The 27,840-nt window shown below is 40.7% G+C and overlaps 1 protein-coding gene across 4 annotated transcripts in view; it reads left to right on the top strand.

Annotated features, from left to right (window-relative positions):
- raly (RALY heterogeneous nuclear ribonucleoprotein) overlaps window positions 1–27,840 on the top strand; it is a 186,700-nt gene that overhangs the window by 95,548 nt on the left and 63,312 nt on the right. The gene's annotated exons all lie outside the window — the stretch shown is intronic.

Raw genomic sequence — 27,840 nt, 5'->3', positions numbered from 1 at the left:
ATAGTGAATACTACCCAGCTAGCACATAACGTTCTAAGAACCATATGTTTCTTAGAGTTTGGTGAGAACGTGGTTGACCTATGGTTATGTTTGCATACAACCTTCCCACAACTTTCTGGGAATGGTGCAGGATAGTTGCTTGGTTTAGGAACATTCTCACTCAGTGCTTCATTTGTAAATCGGGAGGTGCCGGAACAAAAAGTGAGCGCGAGAGGGGGGTGACCTGGGGAGCTCTGAGTTCCCGGAATGCATGAAAAAAATCACCTTTAAAAAAAAGCATTGCATGCATATCATCTCATTTGCATAGTAGCATAGAGCAGTAGAGTAGAGGCACTTACAGAAGTTGTACACATGGTGAATATTGTTGTGGCCTAGGATCTGGGAATATTTCAGTAGCCTACAGCAGACAGATTGGGGTCTTCTCTTTTCAGAAGGAGCCATTAGCTTTCCAACTTGTGTTTTTCCACGATTGTATTTGAAATATTGTGAAAGGCCTGTTTTGTCTGCATGCTGTTTGTTCACTGACAGATTTTTCCTGTGTTCCCGACTGTAGTCTATGCCTTGTTATTGGGCTACACTCCACAGCTAGGCTATTTTTTAAAGAAGCTATTGATCTTCTGTGGTTAAATTATAGGCTTTGTCATGGTGTAGTAGGCTATTCTGAATTATTTAATTTCTTTTTGAACAGTAGGTCTAACTTTGGCAAATTTATTTCAATAAATCAGGGGTGCTGAAGCTCCACCATAACCATTCGGGCGGCTAAGATTTCTATAAGGAAATAAATAATGAAGTGCAAAGCTTGAGCGATGAGAGTTGCGGACTCATGTCAATCAGCGAGAGAGGGAGAGAGATCATAGAAAGTGAATCTCTGAAACAGACTCGCTTCTCACACAGCCATGGCCACGCGTTGGTCTCAAACATAGGTTACAATGTTGCGCAAACAATAAGCCCGGGCCGGCCCTGTCAAAAGTCTAGGTGATGTGGATAAGGCGGAGTCAGGCGCAGGACACAGAGATGAGTAATAATCGTAACTGTACTCAAAATAAACAATCTTCCATCAAGGAGAACAAAATTCCAGAGCACATAAACGAGACAACTTGACAACAATAAACACGCACAAAACCATGATGGAACCAGAGGGTTAAATAGGGAATAAATTATAATGTAATGGAAACCAGGTGTGTACAATCAAGACCAAACAAAAGGAAAAATAAATGTAGATCGGTGGAGACTAGAAAGCCGGTGACGTCGGCCGCCGAACGCCGCCCAAACAAGGAGAGGCACCAACTTCGGCGGAAGTCGTGACAGGCCCAACCCAAATCAACTCTTAGAGTATCAGGCCCAGGCTGAAAATCAACTTTTTCACATTTAGTTTTTTTCTTGGGGGCAGAAGGATTAACGAAAAGGCAACTCAAATGAACTTTGATCGCTTTTATTATAATTTTTACTTTGCAAAAAGTTACAATAATTGTTCACGCCATGCGAGGTACTGGATCCGGCCAAATATGTTCCAGAATGAAACAGTCCAAAACGGACAGGTCCCAGATCCTGTTCCAGCAGGATCCAGCTCAAATTAAGCACTGTTCTCAGCACATGGTAACTCTTAATAGAGAGCTTGGAATTTCATTACTTAAAGAAAGTTTCCTAAAGGTGGTTAAATTTTATTTCCATTTTAGTATGTACCCCATGTATAATCCAGCAGCCTTGGCTACAGGTCGGCGCTGTTTATTTTGGTCTTGCATCAACTACCTCTGGGAATGAGAGAGCAGAGTGAGCTTCTGGGCCGCGGCTAAGAGCAGTGGGTATATAAACCACTCTTACAGCACTCCCTGTAGTCCTTATCAGGCCTTTGAAGAGTGGTGCTTGTTATCAGAGTATTGATCTCAATGGAACATGGAGATTAACCTCCTGACTGTGTGGTGAGCCACAGAGGAATACCAGCGCAGACTGCACTGCACTGGGAATCATTTAACACCCTGCTACTGGTTGTCTGGTAAAGCTTCATCCCCCATTACACGCTGGACAGTTTCAGGGAACTAAATGTGAGTGGAGGAAAAGACCAGAAAAGTCACATTGGGCAGTATTTTGATTTGTCGTGAATTTTTATACATTTATTTATATACATTTTTTCCCCCCCAATGAGTGATTTACGGAAAAGAGATGTGTGCACTTGACTCCGAATTGGGCCTAAAGAGATTGTTATCAAATAGATATCAAATTACATATCACTCTTCTTAGCTACACATCATCTCTCATGGTGCACTACTTTTGACCAGAGTCCAATGGGCATAATCCTATATAGGGAATAGGGTGCCATTTGGGAAGCAGTCATACTGTTGCTAGTCACTGCAGTAAATTGCTTGACTTGTCCACTTATGCAGGCTACACAGCTTTACACATATCACCTCTGTATCACATAACGCTCAGGATACCGCTTATTAACTAGCAGCTGGAAACCTCGGTTTTCATTTCAACTTTGTCCTCCAAAATTAGATCTAGGTTAATCAGCTGTGGCATGGGCCGCTGTAACCACTGGTAATGTACCCCGGCAACAGGCCCTTTGCTGCCCTTCATGCAGATAGATGAGAGGCAGGCCGGGGCCAGGTGTTGACTCTGCAGGTGCCCATACCCAGCTAGCACATAACGTTCTGAGAACCATATGTTTCTTAGAACTTGGTGAGAGCGTTGTTGTCCTATGGTTATTTTGAATACAACCTTCCCACAACTTTCTGGGAATGGTGCAGGATAGTTCTCAGCTCATTTAATGACAAAAAAACTTTACTTTACTTTAACAAAACATTTCCTAAAAGTCCAAACATGGTTACATTTAATTTAAATGTTGGTAATGTTCTAGGAACGTTCTCTAACTGGTTTGACATTGGGAATGTTCTCAAAAAAACATCTATTGGAATTTCAGTACTTCAGCATAACGTTTCCTACAGGTTTCCTCATACTTTCCATAAATAAAACTTTCCATAAAAAAACACAAGAAAATGTTAGTAAGTTCAGAGAATGTTATTTAAAAACACATTAGTTCTCAGAACGTTAAAAAAACATCCCATAAAAAACAAAAATGTACGTTCCCACAACTTCCAAGGAACCAAATGTCCTAGCTGGGTAGGCTCACAGGGGGAATCAGAGCGGGTTTAAAGTGCTCACTGACTCATGCCAACGCTTTCAAAGACCCTGGTCCCGGCAGACCGAAATACTCGGACATGCCAACACAGACACAAACACACATGCACAGACACATAAACAAAGACTTTCAAAGATACACACAACCTGATGCACACACACAAACAAACACGCACCTACTCATATACACACACACACCTACTGAAAAACACACGCACACACAATCTGCAACATATAGACTGTAGGCTCACACCTACTCTCTCTCGCAAACACACACTCACACTCAAACACACACACACAGCTCGTTCACGTCACAGTCAAGTTAACAGGCTTTCAGTGTGGAGTGAGGCCCCAGCGTACACCTCACAGCCTCATCCTTAATCCCCACACGGTGGGTGTGCCCAGAGAGCACAATCAGGATTGTGTCCACAGGAGCCAAAGAGAGTGACAGCTAGGGATCAGGCCACTGATGCTAGCTTTAGCTACATTCCAGTGGAGGGAGAGGCAGAGAGAGGCGTAGCATGGCTAAACACCTCCCTCTGGTGGAGATGGTAGGGCTGCACAAACATCAAGGTTGTCAGGCATTTATGTTGCCCTTTTATGGCTAGACAGATCTAGAATCAGCTTCCCCTCCCCAATCCGAATCTTAATCATTAGTAGAGAAAATGCTAAACTGACCCAAGATCATCATCTAGCCTTCTGTCGCGTTCGATCACACATTTTTTGATCATTGTTGAGTGGAATATGTGATTGGAACAGTAGCAACAGGGTGTCTACATATGATGCAACAAACGCGTCTAAATAGCATTGTTGTCTGAAAAGCATCGACTAAACAATGTTTTGTACTGATGGAAAATAAAGGACTTCACAACTTTATTGCTCAATTTCACCTTTTATTGTAAAAGATAAATGATCAACTTCATCATCCAAGCATTACACGGAACACATTCACAGCCAAACTCATTCCACAAACCAGTTTAAATTACAGGTTGCGCTGACAACAAAACATAACTTAGACTTGTTTACAATGCACCACTTCTCTGGTGGGCACATCAGAGAAATGTAATATTGTTTAGAAATGAGATATGTGTCAGCTAAGCTAACAGCGGCTAAATCCTTTATGATAGCAGCCATGTTTGTTTATGTTTGACAAATATTACAAATCTCCGATGTGCTTGTTACAGTGTATACAAGAACCGGACCACATGACTTACCATTTTTGACAAATCACAAAGCACACAGGTTATCACCTCACAGATTATCACTTCACATACAGGGAAAGGAAATGGAATAGGGGATACCTAGTCAGTTGTACAATGGAATGCATTCAACTGAAATGTGTCTTTCGCATTTAACCCAACCCTTCTGAATCAGAGAGGTGCGGGGGGCTGCCTTTATCAACATCCATGCCATTGGCACCCGGGGAACAGTGGGTTAACTGCCTTGCTCGGGGGCAGAACAACAGATTTTTACCTTGTCAGGTCAGATTTGGATGAAACCATTTTAGGGGTGTTTGTGGGGATTATAACTATGATGGGGGATTCATCAATAAATTGGGGGGGGGGGGGGGGGGGGGGGGCAAGCACAGGAGAAGTTTATAAAATGAATAAGAATAAAACCCCTGGAAAGTAACCATCGTTACAATCTAAGTCATTCCTGACAGAGAACATAATTGTTGACAGATACTCATAGCCATTGAGTATAGAGTAATGATATTTTGTAATTCTGATGAAAAATCTGTGTATGAGAGTGAGTCGGATCAATCAGATAGTGACAATTAATATCTGCCCCCCAACCTTCTGGACTGTGAGTATGAGATGTCTGAGGACAATGGTGCCCACCTCATTACTTTTTTTTGTCAATACATTTTTGAATTAATTTATCAACATGACATTACATAACACTAATAACAACAAAAACACAACACTCAACAAGACAGTAAACAAGACAGCACCTTTCAACCATATATCAGTGGTTAGAAAATGAAACAGCAAATAAAAATAAATAACTATATATTTATTTAAATGCCAAAAAAAACACCCATTACATATATATTTGTTCTAACTTATGCCCTAGCTTCTCCCCCGCATGTCCCTTATATAATTCAATAAGTGTTATCTTACTTACCCATATCTTACTAAATTTCCCTTTCCTCTCCTGTAATTTTGCTATCATTGATTCATAAGATGCCGTCTCCACCATGAGTTTGAGCCAATCTGTTGATTTCTGACTATCTGCGCTCTTCCAGTTACGTAGTATGAGTCTAGCCGCAGTAAGAAAACCCACTGAGGCAAGACCAAACTCTTCTTTGCTAATACCTGGTCGTGAAATAGATATCCCCTAATAGTGGGGACTCTGGGATAAGCTATCTATGAACAATCGTATAATGTGTAAATTTCCCCCTTGTATCCCTGGCACACCACCCTACATTGGAAACAAAATGTTTCCATACATCTTCCTCAATGTCACAATTCAGATCCCTCTGCCAAATCAACCTTCAATTCTCACAGTTTCCATATTGTGCATGTGAGACTCTTTTATAAAACACTGAAACGGAGTGTGATATTCCTGACAACATGAAATATTGTTCTAACAAGTTTTAATCTCTCTGGAGGTTAATACTCATAAGAGACCCCATGCAGCTCCTTAGTTGTAATTATTTCCAGAAATCTCCCTTATCTGGCAAATTAAATGTTCCCTTCAGGTCCTGATAAGACTTAAGCACTCCTTTCTCATATATAGCCCCTAGTGCATGCAGGCCTTGTCTAAGCCATACCTCCCAGATAAATGCATGTTTTCCTATGCAAACCGATGGGTTGTGCCATATGGAGGAATATTTTGGTTTAAACTGGGAAATTCCAAACATCTTTTGAACCTTAACCCATACCTCTCAGGAATGTTGTAGAATTTGGTTATCCTCTTCAGTTGGCTGTCTCTGAATTTTTGGGTGTGATAAGGCCTCAATAGGCTTAAACGGGACTGTGATAGACCTCTCAATCTGAGTCCATCCCAAATGGAAATCATAATTGTCCCAGTGTCTGGCCAATTTGGCTACTTCAAATGATATGTTGTATAGTTCTACTTTGGGTAATGCTAGTCCTCCTTCATCCCTTGGAAGATATAACTTGTTCACATTTATTCTGGGATTTTTCCCATCCCAAAGATAATCCTTAATCATTTGTTTGTACTGTTTAAATAGTAAGGGAGAAATGGTCACAGGGAGCATCATGGACACATAATAAAACGTTGGGGACACAACAATTTTAACAATATATATTATACCCCATAAAGTATGATTAAGCAGCCTCCATTTATCAACATTATTTCTTAATTTTTTGTAGTCGTGGCATCATATTAATTTGCATGATATTCAGTAGTTCGTTGCTCAATTTTATACCCAGGTATTTCATCCCTGATGGTGTCCATTTGAACTGTAATGAAGTAATTGCAACAGGAGGACAGAATTTGGATACAGGCATAGTTTCTGACTTCTGTCAATGAATCTTATAACCAGATATCTGTGAGAAAATGTCAATTGTGTTCAAACCCAAAGGGATTGATGTGGCCGGTACCCTAATGAGTAACAATATGTCGTCAGCATATAAAAACAGTTTATGTTCTCTGGCACCTCCAATCACTCCTTTGATTCCTGAATCAGCTCTGATTACTGCTGCCAAGGGCTCCAAAAATAGAGTAAAAAGGAGAGGTGAGAGAGGACTACCCTGATGGGTTCCCTCGACAGATTAAAAAAGAAAGAGATCATACCATTTCTGAGGACTGCTGCTCTTGGATTGGAGTATAATACCTTAACCCACTTGATAAATCCAGTGCCAAAACCAAACTTCTCAAGGGTATTCAGTTGAAGTCGGAAGTTTACATACACCTGAGCCAAATACATTTAAACTCAGTTTCTGACATTTAATCCCAGTAAAATTCCCTGTCCTAGTTCAGTTAGGATCACTTTATTTTAAGAATGTAACATGTCAGAATAATAGTAGAGAGAATGATTTATTTCAGTTTTTATTTATTTTGTCACATTCCCAGTGGGTCAGAAGTTTACATACACTCAATTAGTATTTGGTAGCATTGCCTTTAAATTGTTTAACTTGGGCCAAACGTTTTGGGTAGCCTTCCACAAGCTTGCCACAATAAATTGGGTGAATTCTGGCCCATTCCTCCTGACAGAGCTGGTGTAACTGAGTCAGGTTTGTAGGCCTCCTTTCTCGCACACGCTTTTTCAGTTTTGCCCACACATTTTCTATAGGATTGAGGTCAGGGCTTTGTGATGGCCACTCCAATACATTGACTTTCTTGTCCTTAAGACATTTTGCCACAACTTTGGATGTATGCTTGGGGTCATTGTCCATTTGGAAGACCCATTTGCGACCAAGCTTTAACTTCCTGACTGATGTCTTGAGATGCTGCTTAAATATATCCACATCATTTTCCTGCCTCATGATGCCATCTATTTTGTGAAGTGCACCAGTCCCTCTTGCAGCAAAGCACCCCCACAACATGATGCTGCCACCCCCCTTTTTCACGGTTGGTATGGTGTTCTTCGGCTTGCAAGCGTCCCCCTTTTTCCGACAAACATAACGATGATCATTATGGCCTATTTTTGTTTCATCAGACCAGAGGAAATTTCTCCAAAAAGTACGATCTTTGTCCCCATGTGCAGTTGCAAATCGTTGTCTGGCTTTATGGCGGTAAGGAGCAGTGGCTTCTTCCTTGCTGAGTGGCCTTTCAGGTTATGTCGATATAGGACTCGTTTTACTGTGGATATAGATACTTTTGTACCTGTTTCCTCCAGCATCTTCACGAGGTCCTTTGCTGTTGTTCTGGGATTGATTTGCACTTTTCGCACCAAAGTACGCTCATCTCTAGGAGACTCATCTTTCTCATCTCTCCTTCCTGAGCGGTATGATGGTCCCATGCTGTTTATGCTTGCGTACTATTGTGTGTACAGATGAACGTGTCTATCGTCTACCCGGCAACCAAAACAAAGGATGATGACCAAGTACATGTGTGTGCCTTGTAACACAATCTTGTGTGCAGTCCCTTGCTTTGGCAAGTACCACACCCTCAAACAGTATGCCTATGCATACTGTATGCCTATGCGTCTGACAGGAATAGCTGTTTGACCTATGAGGTGTATATAATGACTGATAGCAGAAGGAGAAGTAAAATATGTGTGTGTGGGGGGGATATCATATACATTAATATAGACTTAGCAAAAAAAGAAACGTCCTCTCTGTCAACTGCGTTTATTTTCAGCAAACTTAGCATGTGTAAATATTTGTATGAACATAAGATTCAACAACAGACATAAACTGAACAAGTTCCACAGACGTGACTAACAGAAATTGATAAATGTGTCCCTGAACAAAGGTGGGGGATCAAAAGTAACAGTCAGTATCTGGTGAGGCCACCAGCTGCATTAAGTACTGCAGTGCATCTCCTCGTCATGGACTGCACCAGATTTTCCAGTTCTTGCTGTGAGATGTTACTCCACTCTTCCACCAAGGCACCTGCAAGTTCCCGGACATTTCTGGGGGGAATGGCCCTAGCCCTCACCCTCCGATCCAACAGGTCCCAGACGTGCTCAATGGGATTGAGATCCGGGCTCTTCGCTGGCCATGGCAGAACACTGACATTCCTGTCTTGCAGGAAATAATGCACAGAACGAGCAGTATGGCTGGTGGCATTGTCATGCTGGAGGGTCATGTCAGGATGAGCCTGCAGGAAGGGTACCGCATGAGGGAGGAGGATGTCTTCCCTGTAACGCACAGCGTTGAGATTGCCTGCAATGACAACAAGCTCAGTCCGATGATGCTGTGACACACCGCCCTAGACCATGACCGACCCCTCCACCTCCAAATCAATTCCGCTCCAGAGTACAGGCCTCGGTGTAACGCTCATTCCTTCGATGATAAACGCGAATCCGACCATCACCCCTGGTGAGACAAAAATTTGTCAGTGAAGAGCACTATTTGCAGTCCTGTCTGGTCCAGCAACGGTGGGTTTGTGCCCATAGGCGACGTCGGTGCCGGTGATGTCTGGTGAGGACCTGCCTCTCAGCCTATTGCACTGATGGAGGGATTGTGCATTCCTGGTGTAACACGGGCAGTTGTTGTTGCCATCCTGTACCTGTCCCGCAGCTTCATGAGGTAGTCACCCGTAATGCATTTCAATTATCAGGTGTGCCTTGTTAAAAGTAAAGTTGTAGAATTTCTTTCCTTCCTATGTGTTTGAGCCAATCAGCTGTGTTGTGACAAGGTACGTGTGGTATACACCTACAATCCAAGCTTGATGCCCTCAATCTCACACAAATCATCAAGGAACCCACCAGGTACAACCCTAAATCCGTAAACATGGGCACCCTAATAGACATTATCCTGACCAACCTGCCCTCCAAATACACCTCTGCTGTCTTCAATCAAGATCTCAGCGATCACTGCCTCATTGCCTGTATCCGCCACGGGTCCGCGGTCAAACGACCACCCCTCATCACTGTCAAACGCTCCCTAAAACACTTCTGCGAGCAGGCCTTTCTAATCGACCTGGCCCGGGTACCCTGGAAGGATATTGACCTCATCCCGTCAGTTGAGGATGCCTGGTCATTCTTTAAATGTTACTTCCTCACCATATTAGACAAGCATGCTCCGTTCAAAAAATGCAGAACCAAGAACAGATATAGCCCTTGGTTCACTCCAGACCTGACTGCCCTCGACCAGCACAAAAACATCCTGTGGCGAACTGCAATAGCATCGAAGAGCCCCCGCGATATGCAACTGTTCAGGGAAGTCAGGAACCAATACACGCAGTCAGTCAGGAAAGCAAAGGCCAGCTTTTTCAAGCAGAAATTTGCATCCTGTAGCTCTAACTCCAAAAAGTTCTGGGATACTGTAAAGTCCATGGAGAACAAGAGCACCTCCTCCCAGCTGCCCACTGCACTGAGGCTAGGTAACACGGTCACCACCGATAAATCCGTGATAATCGAAGACTTCAACAAGCATTTCTCAATGGCTGGCCATGCCTTCCTCCTGGCGACTCCAACCTTGGCCAACAGCCCCGCCCCCCCCCCGCTGCTACTCGCCCAAGCCTCCCCAGCTTCTCCTTTACCCAAATCCAGATAGCAGATGTTCTGAAAGAGCTGGAAAACCTGGACCCATACAAATCAGCTGGGCTTGACAATCTGGACCCCCTATTTCTGAAACTGTCTGCCGCCATTGTCGCACCCCCTATTACCAGCCTGTTCAACCTCTCCTTCGTATCATCTGAGATCCCCAAGGATTGGAAAGCTGCCGCGGTCATCCCCCTCTTCAAAGGGGGAGACACCCTGGACCCAAACTGTTACAGACCTATATCCATCCTGCCCTGCCTATCTAAGGTCTTCGAAAGCCAAGTCAACAAACAGATCACTGACCATCTCGAATCCCACCGTACCTTCTCCGCTGTGCAATCCGGTTTCCGAGCCGGTCACGGGTGCACCTCAGCCACGCTCAAGGTACTAAACGATATCATAACCGCCATCGATAAAAGACATTACTGTGCAGCCGTCTTCATCGACCTGGCCAAGGCTTTCGACTCTGTCAATCACCATATTCTTATCGGCAGACTCAGTAGCCTCGGTTTTTCTAATGACTGCCTTGCCTGGTTCACCAACTACTTTGCAGACAGAGTTCAGTGTGTCAAATCGGAGGGCATGTTGTCCGGTCCTCTGGCAGTCTCTATGGGGGTACCACAGGGTTCAATTCTCGGGCCGACTCTTTTCTCTGTATACATCAATGATGTTGCTCTTGCTGCGGGCGATTCCCTGATCCACCTCTACCTAGACGACACCATTCTATATACTTCCGGCCCTTCCTTGGACACTGTGCTATCTAACCTCCAAACGAGCTTCAATGCCATACAACACTCCTTCCGTGGCCTCCAACTGCTCTTAAACGCTAGTAAAACCAAATGCATGCTTTTCAACCGTTCGCTGCCTGCACCCGCACGCCCGACTAGCATCACCACCCTGGACGGTTCCGACCTAGAATATGTGGACATCTATAAGTACCTAGGTGTCTGGCTAGACTGCAAACTCTCCTTCCAGACTCATATCAAACATCTCCAATCCAAAATCAAATCAAGAATCGGCTTTCTATTCCGCAACAAAGCCTCCTTCACTCACGCCGCCAAACTTACCCTAGTAAAACTGACTATCCTACCGATCCTCGACTTCGGCGATGTCATCTACAAAATAGCTTCCAATACTCTACTCAGCAAACTGGATGCAGTTTATCACAGTGCCATTCGTTTTGTTACTAAAGCACCTTATACGACCCACCACTGCGACCTGTATGCCCTAGTCGGCTGGCCCTCGCTACATGTTCGTCGTCAGACCCACTGGCTCCAGGTCATCTACAAGGCTATGCTAGGTAAAGTGCCGCCTTATCTCAGTTCACTGGTCACGATGGCTACACCCACCCGCAGCACGCGCTCCAGCAGGTGTATCTCACTGATCATCCCTAAAGCCAAAACCTCATTTGGACGCCTTTCCTTCCAGTTCTCTGCTGCCTGCGACTGGAACGAATTGCAAAAATCTCTGAAGTTGGAGACTTTTATCTCCCTCAACAACTTTAAAAATCTGCTATCCGAGCAGCTAACCGATCGCTGCAGCTGTACATAGTCCATCTGTAAACTACCCACCCAATTTACCTACCTCACCCCCCATACTGCTTTTATTTATTTACTTTTCTGCTCTTTTGCACACCAGTATCTCTTCTTGCACATGATCATCTGATGATTTATCACTCCAGTGTTAATCTGCTAAATTGTAATTATTCGATTTATTGCCTACCTCATGCCTTTTGCACACATTGTATATAGATTCTCTTTTTTTTTCTACCATGTTATTGACTTGTTTATTGTTTACTCCATGTGTAACTCTGTGTTGTCTGTTCACACTGCTATGCTTTATCTTGGCCAGGTCGCAGTTGCAAATGAGAACTTGTTCTCAACTAGCCTACCTGGTTAAATAAAGGTGAAATAAAAAATATAAAAAATACAGAATATAGCCCTATTTGGTAAAAGGCCATGTCCATATTATGGCAAGAACAGCTCAAATAAGCAGAGAGAAACGACCGTCCATCATTACTTTAAGACATGTTCAAGTGCAGTCGCAAAAACCATCAAGAGACAGATGTTTTTCAATCTCAAGGCCATCAGACTGCTTAACAGCAATCACTAACTGAGGCTGCTGCCTACATTGAGACCCAATCACTGGCCACTTTAATAAATGGATCAGTAGTCACTTTATACAATGCCACTCTAAATAATGCAACTTTAATAATGTTTACATATTTTACATTACTCATATCACATGTATATACTGTATTTTATACCATCGATTGCACCTTGCCTATGCCGCTCGGCCATCGCTCATCCATATACTTACATGTACATATTCTCATTCACCCCTTTAGATTTGTGTGTATTAGGTAGTTGTTGGGGAATTGTTAGATTACTTGTTAGATATTACTGCACTGTCGGAACTAGAAACACAAGCATTCCGCTACACTCGCATTAACATCTGCTAACCATGTGTATGTGACAAATAACATTTGATTTGATTTGAAAGACCCAGAGTTACCTCTGCTACAGAGGATAAGTGTTACCAGCCTCAGAAATTACAGCCCAAATAAATGCTTCACAGAGTTCAAGTAACAACATCAACTGTTCAGAGGAGACTGTGTGAATCAGGCCTTCATGGTCGATTTGCTGCAAATAAACCACTACTAAAGGACACCAATAAGAAGGAGACTTGTGTAAGAATTTTTTGAAGATAAGTACACAACGCAGAGGGCGAGAGGTCAAAAGTACTAAAAGTCAATAGAATACTAACGGTCAATAGGGAATTTATCAATGGGAATAGTTGGTTTTCATAACTACGTGTGGCACGTTCACATTGGTTCAACCTGAAATAGGATACTTGTTATTTGGCCATTGGCACATTTTTATTACGAGGAATTCTAATTGGTCAACCACAGGCTAGGGCTGGGTTATAAAACAACATCCTATCCTTTGTTCTGTGGAGAAAACCACAGGAGAGAATCACTGAGGACAGGGGAGCATGAACATCTACTTCCAAGCATGATTTGTCCGCTTTGAATAAACTTATTTTCCTCCCCCTGATTTGCTTTGGGGTCTGTGTTATTGAAGAGTAACATCAACTGCTAACATTTGGTGCCGGAACCCGGATGACTTGGTCTAAACAGCAACAAGAAAAACTCAACTGTGTGTTGATCCAGAAGAAAGAGAGAAGGCTGAGCACAACCCACTTTGGGGAGTCAACTCTTAATCTCCTGATTGATGGCATAAGTGCTGGGTGAGTCTAGACCAATATCATTTTAAAAGAACCAATCAGGTAAATATTTGTGCATGCAATGAGTGATACGTATCTGTGATGTATAAGGGTTCAAGTCCTTTGTTCTATTACAGAGTTTAGTCCTTTGTTTGCTCAGTTAGTGGTTTGTGTCCTCTGTTACAGGTTTGTTCTCTATTATAGGGGTTCAAGTCCTCTATTAAAGTCCTTTATTTTTGTGAAACCTTGTTGCATAGAAGTGAGTTGCTGGTTGAGTAGAAATTTTTACACCTGTGGTTAATGTAAGGCTTCAATTAGCTTTTTGAGGTGAACATACGTTTTTTATGGGTAGCCAGGCCCAACAGAAACAATGTTTGAGTAATCAAAATGGGATATATTTTGGGGTAAAATAAATATATAAACATTGTGTATATCTCTGAGTTCCTCTGTCCAGTGTCTGTGTTCTTTTGCCCATCTTAATCTTTTATTTTTATTGGCCAGTCTGAGATATGGCTTTTTCTTTGCAACTCTGCCTAGAAGGCCAGCATTCCTGAGTCGCCTCTTCACTGTTGGCGTTGAGACTGGTGTTTTGCGGGTATTATTTAATGAAGCTGCCAGTTGAGGACTTGTGAGGCGTTTGTTTCTCAAACTAGACACTCAAATGTACTTATCCTCTTGCTCAGTTGGGCACCGGGGCCTCCCACTCCTCTTTCTATTCTGGTTAAAGCCAGTTTGTGCTATTCTGTGAAGGGAGTAGTACACAGCGTTGTACGAGATCTTTAGTTTCTTGGCAATTTCTCGCATGGAATAGCCTTCATTTCTCAGAACAAGAATAGATTGATGAGTTTCAGAAGAAAGTCCTTTGTTTCTGGCAATTTTGAGCCTGTAATTGAACCCACAAATGCTGATGCTCCAGATACTCAACTAGTCTAAACAAGGACAGTTTTATTGCTTCTTAATCAGAATAACAGTTTTCAGCTGTGCTAACATAATTGCAAATGGGTTTTCTAATGATCAATTAGCCTTTTAAAATGATAAACTTGGATTAGCTAACACAATGTGCCATTGGAATACAGGAGTGATGGTTGCTGATAATGGGCCTCTGTATGCCTATGTAGCAATTCCATTAAAAAATCTGCCGTTTCCAGCTACAATAGTCATTTACAACATTAACAATGTCTACACTGTATTTCGGATTAATTTGATGTTATTTTAATGGACAAAAAATGTGCTTTTCTTTCAAAACAAGTACAATTTTAAGTGACCCCAAACTTGTGGACTGTAGTGTATATTATACAACTGTTGAAGTTAATATAATGCCATTGTTAAGTGAGAAAACCACTCTGGAAAAGGGCGGAACAGCTCCTCCGGATGTGAGCATGAAAGAGATTTTAAATTCACTATCTAGTGATATATAGAACCATTTCAAAGTAAGGAAGTGTAGGCAAGAGATAATAAAGAAATATTCTGTCATTGTTGACAAAGATGGAATATGGAATCTGTCTGATATACAAAAAGCTTGGGGAAAAATACAGAGAATGTCTAATTCCTTGACAAAGACACGATGGTAGAATGACGTAAAGGTAACGTAAGGGTAATGGCGGACTGAAGGGATTTATGTAGAGCACCTCAAGATAAAACATAATATTCGAAATATCTGCTAAATTAGACTAAAATATTAGCACTACATAATCTGGTGAGTGATAACCTTCAATCTGGACAATAACACAAAACAAATCCTAAAACTAGAGACATTTATCGACAAATATTACGAAAACAGGCAACAACCAAACATGACGGAGAGTAAGACAGGGGAACCGATTACAAAACGAAAACGTGACTCTTCTACAGACACTGATGATTTAATATTCTCACCACCGGGAATGGTAAAGGTCGAAACCGATCTGTTAAAATCAATAAATGACAAACTGGGTATACTTGAATTAGTTAGTAAGGATATAAAAGAGTTGAAGGCAAGCCTAGAGATGAGTGATGAAAAAGCTGCGACATTGGAGAAGGAAACACACAAGCTAAAAGGGACAGTCAATAAGATTGAAACCGAAATGAATGGAATTAAAAAGGAGAACACCGTTCTGAAGGAAGCCTTACTGGATATACAAACTACATCCATGAGAGAGAATTTGGTACTTACAGGTATCCAAGAAAAAGAAGGAGAAGTTCCTGAATCTATAGTTAGAGAGTTCCTCCTTACAGCGCTTCAGATTCCACGCGAAGTTATCGACAAAATCCAACTTGAACGCGTTCACCGCTTCGGACAGAGAGGGCAGAGGTACGAACGCCCAATCGTTGCCAAATTTGCTTCATTTAAAGATAAAATAATGGTTAAAAGCCTGGGTAAAAGACTTGCTGGGACCAAAATTGGCATGAATGATCAGTTTCCGAAGGAAATTGCAGAACGGCGCAAAGTTCTGTATCCAATTTTCAAAGAAAATAGATTAAAAGCGAAACGAGTAGCTCTCGTCGTTGATAAACTATATATTGATAACCAGTTGTTCAGAGACACAAAGACGACTCCATGGTTATTTTAAAAATTACAAAGTTCTCATAGACGAGGGAAATAAACACAATTCAAGCCCGGTTACTGATTGTAACAATACAATAAAAAATATAGCTTTTCTATAAATCTTCACATATAACTAATTGAACACACAAGCACTAATTCAACATAGTGAAGATAAAAACTAAGTAAACAGAAGGCACAGTATGTGTGGATGGTATGGTTTGTGTTTATTTTTTATTTTATTTGTTATGTTTGGAAAGTTGAGTGAGTGAGTAATGAAATGGTTGCATATCCCAGAGCCAATGTATTGCTGAGAGCCGGGTATGAGAGGGCTTTCAATGTTGTTCAGATGATGGATATACTTTTATAATGAATTATACGTCTTATTTATTTATTGTCCTATCATGGAGAACTACTTTTTTTTTATTAATTTTTTTATAAATTATATCTAATTATTTATTATCCTATTTTAATGGTACGGTCCATGGCACTATACCCTAGACACCCACCTGAATGACCCAGATACTAAGGAGAAGTCCCTAACTGTTTTATGTGCTCGCTGTAAGCGGTCTGTATGCAGCTAAAATGAGGTCAGAGACCAAGAGCAGCACTGCCCCCTCAAGATTCTGAGCCTGCTTGGCAGGGTTGGTCCTGCAAAGCCAAAGCCCCCTAAAGGGAGAGCATAATATACAAGGAAATTCTCAAAGCTGCTAATGAGAACCTTGACGACCTTGTACCTAGCCGGTGGGGATTCCGGTGGGGTGCCCCCACCCAGGCAGTGGCAGTGCTGGCAACACTAGCTGCAGTAACCCATGGGGAGGGGGTCACACTCGGACATTCAGAGAGGGGGTATATTATTGTGGCCCTGGCGGCACAAAATCAAAGTCGGACTGCATGGAGATGCGTGGGGACATGGTCATGACGGGTGGCCGTATTGTGGGTGTTTCAGGAATAAGGTGTACATTTGACCTCCATTATCTAGGATGTGACAATGGTAAATAAATCTCTCAATTTTTGCTCATTTTTTGTGCGGTCTTGCAGGCCTTCTCATGCAGCTGCAACTGCAAGTGCATTTGTAAATCATGACCCATCTTGAGTTGGGCTCTGAGATGGTGCAATTGTTGAGAAAGTGAGCTTAGGGTTGTGTGGGGGTAAGGGCTGAGTGTGTGTGGGTGTATGTGTGTATCCCACAACTGTTGCGAAGGAAGAAGTAAAAGATGTTAGGGACAATAGAGGATGATCCACAGATATATATAATACAAATCGAGGTGAGGGCAATGGAAATGCATATGGCAATTGATCTACTTCAATTCGGTAAATGGCACTGTATGCTCTTTTCAAAGAATGGATCCCAGTCGGTTCAGGGCTATGGGATACAGGGGGTCGAGGGTGGTCTGCCGGGCATTGGGATGACAAGCCATCTCGAGATGAGGCCTTTTAGCGGGTGGAATAGTAGGGACCAATTGGAGGTTTACTTAGTAGAAATGCAAATATCATGGTACAACTATATAGACACTCAATCATTATGTTACTTTTTAATAGTACGTTTACAAAAATATATTCTGATTAAAAGAATGAAAGGTGTGTCTCATTATGGTAAGTGGTGAAATAAGTATAGCCAGTTACAATTGTAATGGCTTAGCAGATAATAAGAAAAGACGATCAGTATTTACCTGGCTAAAAGAGAAGGATTATAATATCTATTGTTTACAGGAAACCCATTCAACAGTTTTAGATGAAGTTTTGTGGAAAAAGAACTGGGGGGGCAAAATATATTTCTCCCATGGGCAAAGAAATTCAAAAGGGGTGATGGTTTTAATTAACAATAATTTTGATCCAAATGTGCAAATTGTCCAAACAGATCCTCAAGGTAGATGGATTATTTTAAATATGTTATTGGACAATAAACAAATATGGCTTGTTAACCTATACGGTCCGAATAATGATGATCCAAGCTTCTTTGAAAATATATATAAGAATTTATCAACTCTACAAGCAACACTAGACTCTATTATTATAGTGGGAGATTTTAATACGGTCTTAAATACCTCTATAGACCGGAAAGGAAATCACACTACAAACTATCACCCTCAGGCACTTAAGGAAATCATGAATGTCATGGATATATTGGAATTAGTGGATATATGGAGACTTAAATACCCTGATTTAGTGAGATATACATGGCGGAGGCTGAATCAAGCTAGTCGTCTTGACTACTTTCTTATACCATTCTCTCTGGCACCAAAAGTTAAAAAAGTGTTGATAGGGGACAGAATGCGGTCGGATCATCACATAATTGGCATATATATTTCTCTTACAGAATTTCCACGTGGGCGAGGATATTGGAAATGTAATCAAAGTCTACTAGATGATAAATTGTTTAGAACTAGGACAGAAGATTTTATAACTGACTTTTTCAGACATAACATAGGTACAGCAGATCCCCTTATTGTATGGGACACTTTTAAGTGTGCCTTTAGAGGCCATGCAATTCAGTACTCATCTATAAAACAAAGGGAATTTAGATCAAAAGAGTCCATATTAACAAAGGAAATTGAAGGACTAACAGTACAGTTAGATAGCAATAAAAACGGTACCATAGAGGCACAGAATAAGTTAGAGGAAAAACAAAAAGAAATGGAGGAACTTATTCAAGAAAGATCCAGTGTAATATATTATAAAAATAAAGCGAACTGGATGGAATATGGGGAAAAATGCACCAAATTCTTTTTCAATCTTCAATATAGAAATGCTACCAAAAAATATGTATTAAAACTTGTTACAAATGATGGAGTCACGCATGATTCACCAAATGATATTTTGAAAGAGGAAGTAAAGTACTTTAAGAATATGTTTTCGTTTCAGGCTCCTCCATCTCCACTAACTGAAACTAATTGTATGGATTTTTTTCCTATTAATAATGTAAAATTAACATCTGTACAGAAAGACTCATGTGAAGGCCAAATTACAGAGGAGGAACTGCTTGATGCAATTGGGGCCTTTAAGGATGGGAAAACTCCAGGGCTGGATGGCATACCAGTGGAAGTATACAAAACTTTTTTTGATATACTCAAAGGACCATTATTAGCTTGTTTTAACCACTCCTATATAAATGGTAGATTATCAGACACGCAACAAGAAGGTCTGATATCGTTATTACTGAAACAGGACCCAAGTGGTATATATAAAGATCCAGTCCAATTAAAAAATTGGAGACCTCTTACACTTCAGTGTTGTGATGCAAAAATCCTAGCAAAATGCTTGGCGCATAGAATAAAAAAAGTTTTGTCAGATATTATTAATCCTAATCACACAGGTTTTTTACATGGACGATACATTGGAGATAATATAAGGCAAGTACTGGAAACAATAGAACACTATGAAATATCGGGGACACCAGGTCTGGTTTTCATAGCTGATTTTGAAAAGGCTTTTGATAAAGTACGACTGGAGTTTATATATAAATGCCTAGAATATTTCAATTTTGGGGAATCTCTTATAAAATGGGTTTAAATTATGTATAGTAACCCTAGGTGTAAAATAGTAAATAATGGCTACATCTCAGAAAATGTTAAACTATCTAGAGGAGTAAAACAAGGTTGTCCACTATCGGCATATCTATTTATTATTGCCATCGAAATGTTAGCTGTTAAAATTAGATCAAACATTAATATTAATGGATTAGAAATCCGTGGCTTAAAAACTAAGGTGTCATTGTACGCTGATGATTCATGTTTTCTTTTAAAACCACAACTAGAGTCTCTCCACGGCCTCATAGAGGATCTAGATACCTTTGCTATCCTCTCTGGATTAAAACCAAATTATGATAAATGTACCATATTACGTATTGGATCACTAAAAAATACACATTTTATATTGCCATGTAGTTTACCAATTAAATGGTCTGACGGAGATGTGGACATACTCGGTATAAAAATCCCAAAAGAAAGAAATGATCTCACTCCAATACATTTTTATAGAAAGTTAGCAAAAATAGATAAGATCTTGCTACCATGGAAAGGAAAATACCTGTCTATTTGTGGAAAAATCACCCTGATTAACTCTTTAGTCATATCACAGTTTACCTATTTGCTTATGGTTTTGCCTACACCTAGTGACCTGCTTTTTAAATTATATGAACAAAAAATATTCCATTTTATTTGGAACGGCAAGCCAGATAAAATTAAAAGGGCCTATTTATATAACGAATATGAATTCGGAGGGCAGAAATTATTAAATATTAAAGCATTAGACCTCTCACTAAAGGCATCAGTCATACAAAAGTTATACTTAAATCCAAACTGGTTCTCTAGTAAATTGGTACGAATGTCTCATCCTATGTTCAAGAAGGGCCTTTTTCCCTTTATTCAGATTACACCTGCTCACTTTCGGTTGTTTGAAAAGGAAATAATCTCCAAAATATCCTTATTTTTTAAACAAGCCTTAGAAAGTTGGTTGCAATTTCAGTTTAATCCACCTGAAAGGACGGAACAAATAGTACAACAAATATTGTGGTTAAATTCAAATATAGTAATTGATAAAAAAACTGTATTTATCGAAGAAATGTTTAAAAAAGGTATAATTTTTGTGAATGATATCATAAATAGGACTGGTGGAGTTATGTCACACATGCAGCTAACACAGACATATGGAAATGTCTGCTCTACCCAAAATTACAACCAATTAATTGCAGCATTACCACAAAAATGGAAGAGGCAAGTAGAAGGGGAAAAAAGTAAGGAACTTGTATGTCGGCCCTGTATTAAAGAACATAAATGGTTAAAGAAAAGTGTGATAAATAAAAACATATACCAATTTCATTTAAGGACCAAAAAACTGACAGCTGTGCCATATAAATTGCAAAATAGTTGGGAAGAGATTTTCGATGTACCCATTCCATGGCACATGGTTTATGATACACAACGCCGGATTCAAAACTTCGAATTTTTCAATTTAAATTACTGTAAAAAATTCTTGCAACCAATAGAATGTTATATATATGGGGTATACAATCTTCCCAGCTCTGCAGATTCTGTTGTGAGGAGGCAGAGTCATTCGATCATTTATTTTGGTATTGTCCATATGTAGCTCGTTTTTGGTCACAGGTCCAGGAATGGCTGAAGAATTGCAACATTTGCCTAGAACTAACGCTACAGATAGCAATACTGGGGGATTTGAAAAGCCATAGTCAATCAATCAATAATATAATAATTATTTTAGCAAAAATGTTTATTTTTAATTTACAATCTGTAGAAGCTATGAGAATAGGAAGGTTCAAATCTTTTGTGAAGCATCACAGCACAGTTGAAAAATATATGGCAAATAAAAATCCGAAATGGATGATGTTGGAAGATAGATGGGAAGGGTTGAGTGGAACTGAAGGGTGGGACTAATAACAAGATAAACAATGTAGGGCATACGGGATCTGTGAAATGTGTATAGGTGCGGAGCTTTTGTGAAATAGCACAGTTACAAGTGGAAATAAAATTGGATGGACAACAGAAATAGAGGAAGGACTAAGAACAAACAAGAGAGAACTATTATAAAGTAGACTGTGTCTGTAAAATAGGTATAAGATGTATAAATTGAAGGTAAAAGCAAAAGTGTTTATTAGTTTACTCCAATTGGGGGAGCGGTGGTAGGGTTGCGGGGAATAATAATAAAGGTATATTCTTTAAAAAAGTATGTCTATATAGGTATGTGTATGTATATATGTGTATATGTATGCATGCGTGTATGGATATATATATTTACCCCAAAAAATATGGGGGATTGGAAATGATGCAGACAATTACATTGGAAGCAACATTCTTTCCGCAATATTAAGCTGATCCACCCCTAGTAAAAAAAATAATAATAAAAAATAATAATAATTTAAAAAATAAAAAATAAAAAATAAAAAGACACGATGGTAAGAAAACGGGATGAGAAATTATTTCTGGAGAATCATAACAGGACATTGAAGAGAGATGAGGATAATTTGAAAGCTCTTGGTGAACAAATCAAAACATTGAAAGACGAAATTCAACAATTACAGGCAAGGGTAGTAAAAACAGACTTGACACCCACCTGTGGACCATTTGTTCCCTCAATCTACCCTCAGGCTGAGTTGCGCAAGGATGATCGGGTTTCAAGCATCTGGTCAGTACTGCCTGGCTTTGAGTCAACAGATACTGACAGCGGTGACGAACGATGTCTTAGGCCAACCAGAACACAGGCTGTAAAAGGTAGTAAAGACAGACCTCTTCTGACAGTTATCACGCACAAATCAGTAGTAGTCAAAAACGTTGAAACATCCACGAGAAGTGGGTATGAAAACATGGGACCATTTGAAGTGCTATAAGAAACTCTACAATCTACATCCTTATGATGGGTTACAGTTATTAGCCTTTGTTTTGAACAACCGTGAACATGGTGTACTTGAAGAAAATAGTTTAGAGCTGTAGGGTGGTGAAGAGCAAGATGTGGCGGATGGATGGAGAACCATACATGTTTTCCTTAAGGGCCTGACCAATGCAACCACTAATTGGGGAGAAATAACCAAATGTGTTCAAAAACCGAAATAAACTTTTGTTGAATTTGAAGAAAGGTTTAGAGCGGAGGTGGTTCGACACAGTGGGTTACCTGACATGGAAGATGAAGATACACTCAATTCCTCCAAAAATGGGGCAATCACTCATCATCTGATGCAATCCATACATGATGATTTGCGAAAAACTTTTGTTTCCACAACTAATGACTGGGAGAGACAAAACTACGGCGACATCATCAACAGGTTGTCACGACTGGACAGAGACATTAATCAACATAATAAACCGGCTGTTATCAGTTATCAGTTACAACATTATTTGTTCAGTAGAAGAGAAACCTGGTGTGTCATTATTGCGTAATTTCTGTTCACTGGCAACGGGAATGTCGGAAAAGAAAACTAAATCTTATGATGAATTGCCAGAAGAAATAGGGTCCGTCTAAGGGAAAATGGAAACAGGACAACAGCCCCAATGATACAATGCTGATGCAGAAATTTAAGAAGCTCTCTCCGGCTCAGCAGCAGAGTTTGCTGGATGCTGTGGAGGTAAACTAACAGACCCCCTCTTACGTCCCATCTCAGCTGGTGTACATATGAATTCAGATGGAATATATGTGAACATGATGATTAACAACTTTGCAGTAGATTTTGTAGTAGATACTGGTGCTGAAGTCACCGTATTGCCCATATCTTATGCAAAACATATACAGTGGGGAGAACAAGTATTTGATACACTGACAATTTTGCAGGTTTTCCTACTTACAAAGCATGTAGAGGTCTGTAATTTTTATCATAGGTACACTTCAACTGTGAGAGAAGGAATCTAAAACAAAAATCCAGAAAATCACATTGTATGATTTTTAATTAATTAATTTGCATTTTATTGCATGACATAAGTATTTGATACATCAGAAAAGCAGAACTGAATATTTGGTACAGAAACCTTAGTTTGCAATTACAGAGATCATACGTTTCCTGTAGTTCTTGACCAGGTTTGCACACACTGCAGCAGGGATTTTGGCCCACTCCTCCATACAGACCTTCTCCAGATCCTTCAGGTTTCGGGGCTGTCGCTGGGCAATACGGACTTTCGGCTCCCTCCAAAGATTTTCTATTGGGTTCAGGTCTGGAGACTGGCTAGGCCACTCCAGGACCTTGAGATGCTTCTTACGGAGCCACTCCTTAGTTGCCCTGGCTGTGTGTTTCGGGTCGTTGTCATGCTGGAAGACCCAGCCACGACCCATCTTCAATGCTTTTACTGAGGGAAGGAGGTTGTTGGTCAAGATCTCGCGATACATGGCCCCATCCATCCTCCCTTCAATACGGTGCAGTCGTCCTGTCCCCTTTGCAGAAAAGCATCCCCAAAGAATGATGTTTCCACCTCCATGCTTCACGGTTGGGATGGTGTTCTTGGGGTTGTACTCATCCTTCTATTCCTCCAAACACGGCGAGTGGAGTTTAGAGCAAAAAGCTCTATTTTTGTCTCATCAGACCACATGACCTTCTCCCATTCCTCCTCTGGATCATCCAGATGGTCATTGGCAAACTTCAGACGGGCCTGGACATGCGCTGGCTTGAGCAGGGGGACCTTGCGTGCGCTGCAGGATTTTAATCCATGACGGCGTAGTGTGTTACTAATGGTTTTCTTTGAGACTGTGGTCCCAGCTCTCTTCAGGTCATTGACCAGGTCCTGCCGTGTAGTTCTGGGCTGATCCCTCACATTCCTCATGATCATTGATGCCCCACGAGGTGAGATCTTGCATGGAGCCCCAGACCGAGGGTGATTGACCGTCATCTTGAACTTCTTCCATTTTCTAATAATTGTGCCAACAGTTGTTGCCTTCTCACCAAGCTGCTTGGCTATTGTCCTGTAGCCCATCCCAGCCTTGTACAGGTCTACAATTTATCCCTGATGTCCTTACACAGCTCTCTGGTCTTGGCCATTGTGGAGAGGTTGGAGTCTGTTTGATTGAGTGTGTGGACAGGTGTCTTTTATACAGGTAACGAGTTCAAACAGGTGCAGTTAATACAGGTAATGAGTGGAGAACAGGAGGGCTTCTTAAAGAAAAACTAACAGGTCTGTGAGAGCCGGAATTCTTACTGGTTGGTAGGTGATCAAATACTTATGTCATGCAATAAAATGCAAATTAATTACTTAAAAATCATACAATGTGATTTTCTGGATTTTTGTTTTAGATTCCGTCTCTCACAGTTGAAGTGTACCTATGATAAAAATGACAGACCTCTACATGCTTTGTAAGTAGGAAAACCTGCAAAATCGGCAGTGTATCAAATACTTGTTCTCCCCACTGTATGTCCTCAGTACAGTACACGGGCAAGAAGAGCAACGGGAGTTGGGGGGGAGACTGAGACAGATATGAAACAGACTAAATCATTATCAATTTCTATTGGTCCAATGAAGATTGATGCAGGGGTGTGGATAGGCTCATTTGAACAACCTATTTTAGGTCTTGTTATTATGCAACTTGACTCTACATTGAACATTTCTGAAGGGAAGGTGAAGTGGAAAATTAGACAACTGCAGCGATCTACAGTTCAGAACCATCCTATTTGGACTACGAAGAAAAACGAGTGTGGAACTTTGGATATGGAACCAGTGTGCTAGCAAAGAAGCTATGGCCGCTACTAAAGTAGTAGAGGCTCCTAACATCATCATACAACGTGGCACCACATGTAATCCAGCCACTCTGATGCATCTTACAGATACCACATTATTTGAACACGACTGTTGTGAGTTGGTTTTGGATCAGCTCTCTCATAGGGTTAATAAGAGTCATCCGTTGGAAAACCCTGAGTTTATCTTATACACAGGCGGTTTAAGCATTGTGGAGGGGGGTGTGAGGAAGGCAGGCGGGGCAGTTACTACAATGGACAATGTGACAGTGGCAGGCACGTTAGATTTGAGGAGAGCAGTTGTTCACTTTATGAGTGACACAATGCTTAACTATTGCGTACAACTCTTTAATGCAGTATGGGAAGCAGACAGACAAGAGGCGCGGGGAATAAGCCCCGAGGGGGTACATGACGTAGTACCAGGACAGTGGGTGATGGTAAAAAAATATGTAGCAGAGACATTAGGGACAAAATGGGAAGATCCTTATCAAGTTTTGCTCATAATGAGGTCAGCAGTAAAAGTCCAGGGAAAATCCCGACAGATACATGTCACTCATTGCAAGGTTGTCCATTTTGATGACAAAGCGGAGCCTGGAGAATTTAGAACTGATTGATTAACAACCGGGGGCCAATCTTGGGTGAAGAAGCATAGTAAGATGATCAGAACCTGATAAGCTTCTATGTTGTACACCGCAGTCATCATATTAGGGATATCTAGCCAACGTTTTCCTGAAAATCGGAACATGCTTACTTAGGGAAATCTATTTCTCTTGAAACCAGGACATGTTACTTTCACTTTTTTGTTTCCTTCGTTACAGGTTATGAGAATTTACAGTCTGAAGCTGAAGCAATATTCCTTGATCCAAGGACTATACTTGAAATGATACAAGATCACCGGTGAAGTGTTCATTAAAGAGTCCTTATCAACCAGTGGAACGGAAGAAGAATTCGAATGGAAGAAGAATTCCTTACTACCGGCAGACTGTCAGAACATAATTTCTAATAGCTATCTTGTGGGACTGATACCAGTGTGGAAGAGATGGTCACTTTTAAAGGACTTGGTGAATGATTACCTTGCCAATAGGACGATAGAATATTGTCTTGTAGAATAAAAAAAAAGAGTGTCCTCCTAATACAGGATGTGGTAGGAATTGTAAGGGACATCATCATTACACCTGTTAATACTTGTTTTCTATAACTGTTTGAAATCTATTTCTAATTGTAACAGCAAGTACAATATGCCCTTTGTGTTTTATAGAAATGCAATAATTATTTTATGCTTACTACTAATGTTTTTATACTGTGTATTTTTTCATGATTTTTGTTTTGTATAAATACATTTTAAGTATTTATTTTTTAAATGGCCTAAGGGGGAGTGTAAGAATATTTCGAAGATGAATACACAAAGCAGAAGACGAGAGGTCAAAAGTACTAAATGTCAATAGGGAATTATCAATGGGAATAGTTGGTTTTCAGTTCAACATCTGTTAGGAATATCAGTCCTGAACTCATAGCTACGTGTGGCACGTTCTCATTGGTCCAACCTGAAATAGGATACTGGTTATTTGGCCATTGGCACAGTTTTATTGCAAGAAATTCTAAATTGGTCAACCACAGGCTAGGGCTGTGTTATAAAACTACATCCTGTCCTTTTGTTGTGTGGAGAGAATCACTGAGGACAGGGGAGCATGAACATCTACCTCCAAGCATGATTTGCCCGCTTTGAATAAACCTATTTTCCTCTCCCTGATTTGCTTTGGGGTCTGTGTTATTGAAGAGTAACATCAACACTTGCTTGGGCCAAGAAACACGAGCAATGGACATAAGACCAGTGGGAATCTATCCTTTCGTCTGATGAGTCCAAATTTGAGATTGTTGGTCCCAACCGGCGTGTCTTTGTGGGACGCAGAGTAGGTTAACTGATGATCTCCGCATGTGTGGTTCCCACCGTGACGCATGGAGGAGGAGGTGTGATGGTGTGGAAGTGCTTTGCTGGTGACACTGTCAGTGATTTACTTAGAATTCAAGGCACACTTAACCAGCATGGCTACCACAGCATTCTGCAGCGATACGCCATCCCATCTGGTTTGCACTCAGTGGAACTATCCAACCCTGATTCAACACACCTCCAGGCTGTGTAAGGGCTATTTGACCAAGAAGGAGAGTGATGGAGTGCTGCATCAGATGAACTGGCCTCCACAATCACCCGACCTCAACCCAATTGAGATGGTTTGGGATGAGTTGGACCGCAGAGTGAAGGAAAAGGAGCCAACAAGTGCTCAGCATATGTGGGAACTCCTTCAAGACTGTTGGAAAAGCATTCCAGGTGAAGCTGGTTGAGAGAATGCCAAGAGTGTGCAAAGCTGTCCTCAAGGCAAAGGGTGGCTACTTTGAAGAATCTCAAATATAAAATATATTTTGATTTGTTTAACACTTTTTCGGTTACTACATGATTCCATATGTGTTATTTCATAGTTTTGATGTCTTCACTATTATTATATAATGTAGAAAATAGTAAAAAAATAAAGAAAAATCCTGGAATGAGTAGGTGTGTTCAAACTTTTAACTGGTACTGTATATGTAGAAAAATGTAATATATGTTTGTTAACCTGAAATTTGTTTGACTCCCGGGTTCCATTCCTGAAATAAAACCAAACAAGGAAAACATTTATG

The sequence above is a fragment of the Salvelinus alpinus genome, chromosome 2 (genome assembly GCF_045679555.1).
Source record: "Salvelinus alpinus chromosome 2, SLU_Salpinus.1, whole genome shotgun sequence".
Classification (NCBI taxonomy): Eukaryota; Metazoa; Chordata; class Actinopteri; order Salmoniformes; family Salmonidae; genus Salvelinus; species Salvelinus alpinus.
This window is presented reverse-complemented; position numbering and strand designations above follow the sequence as displayed.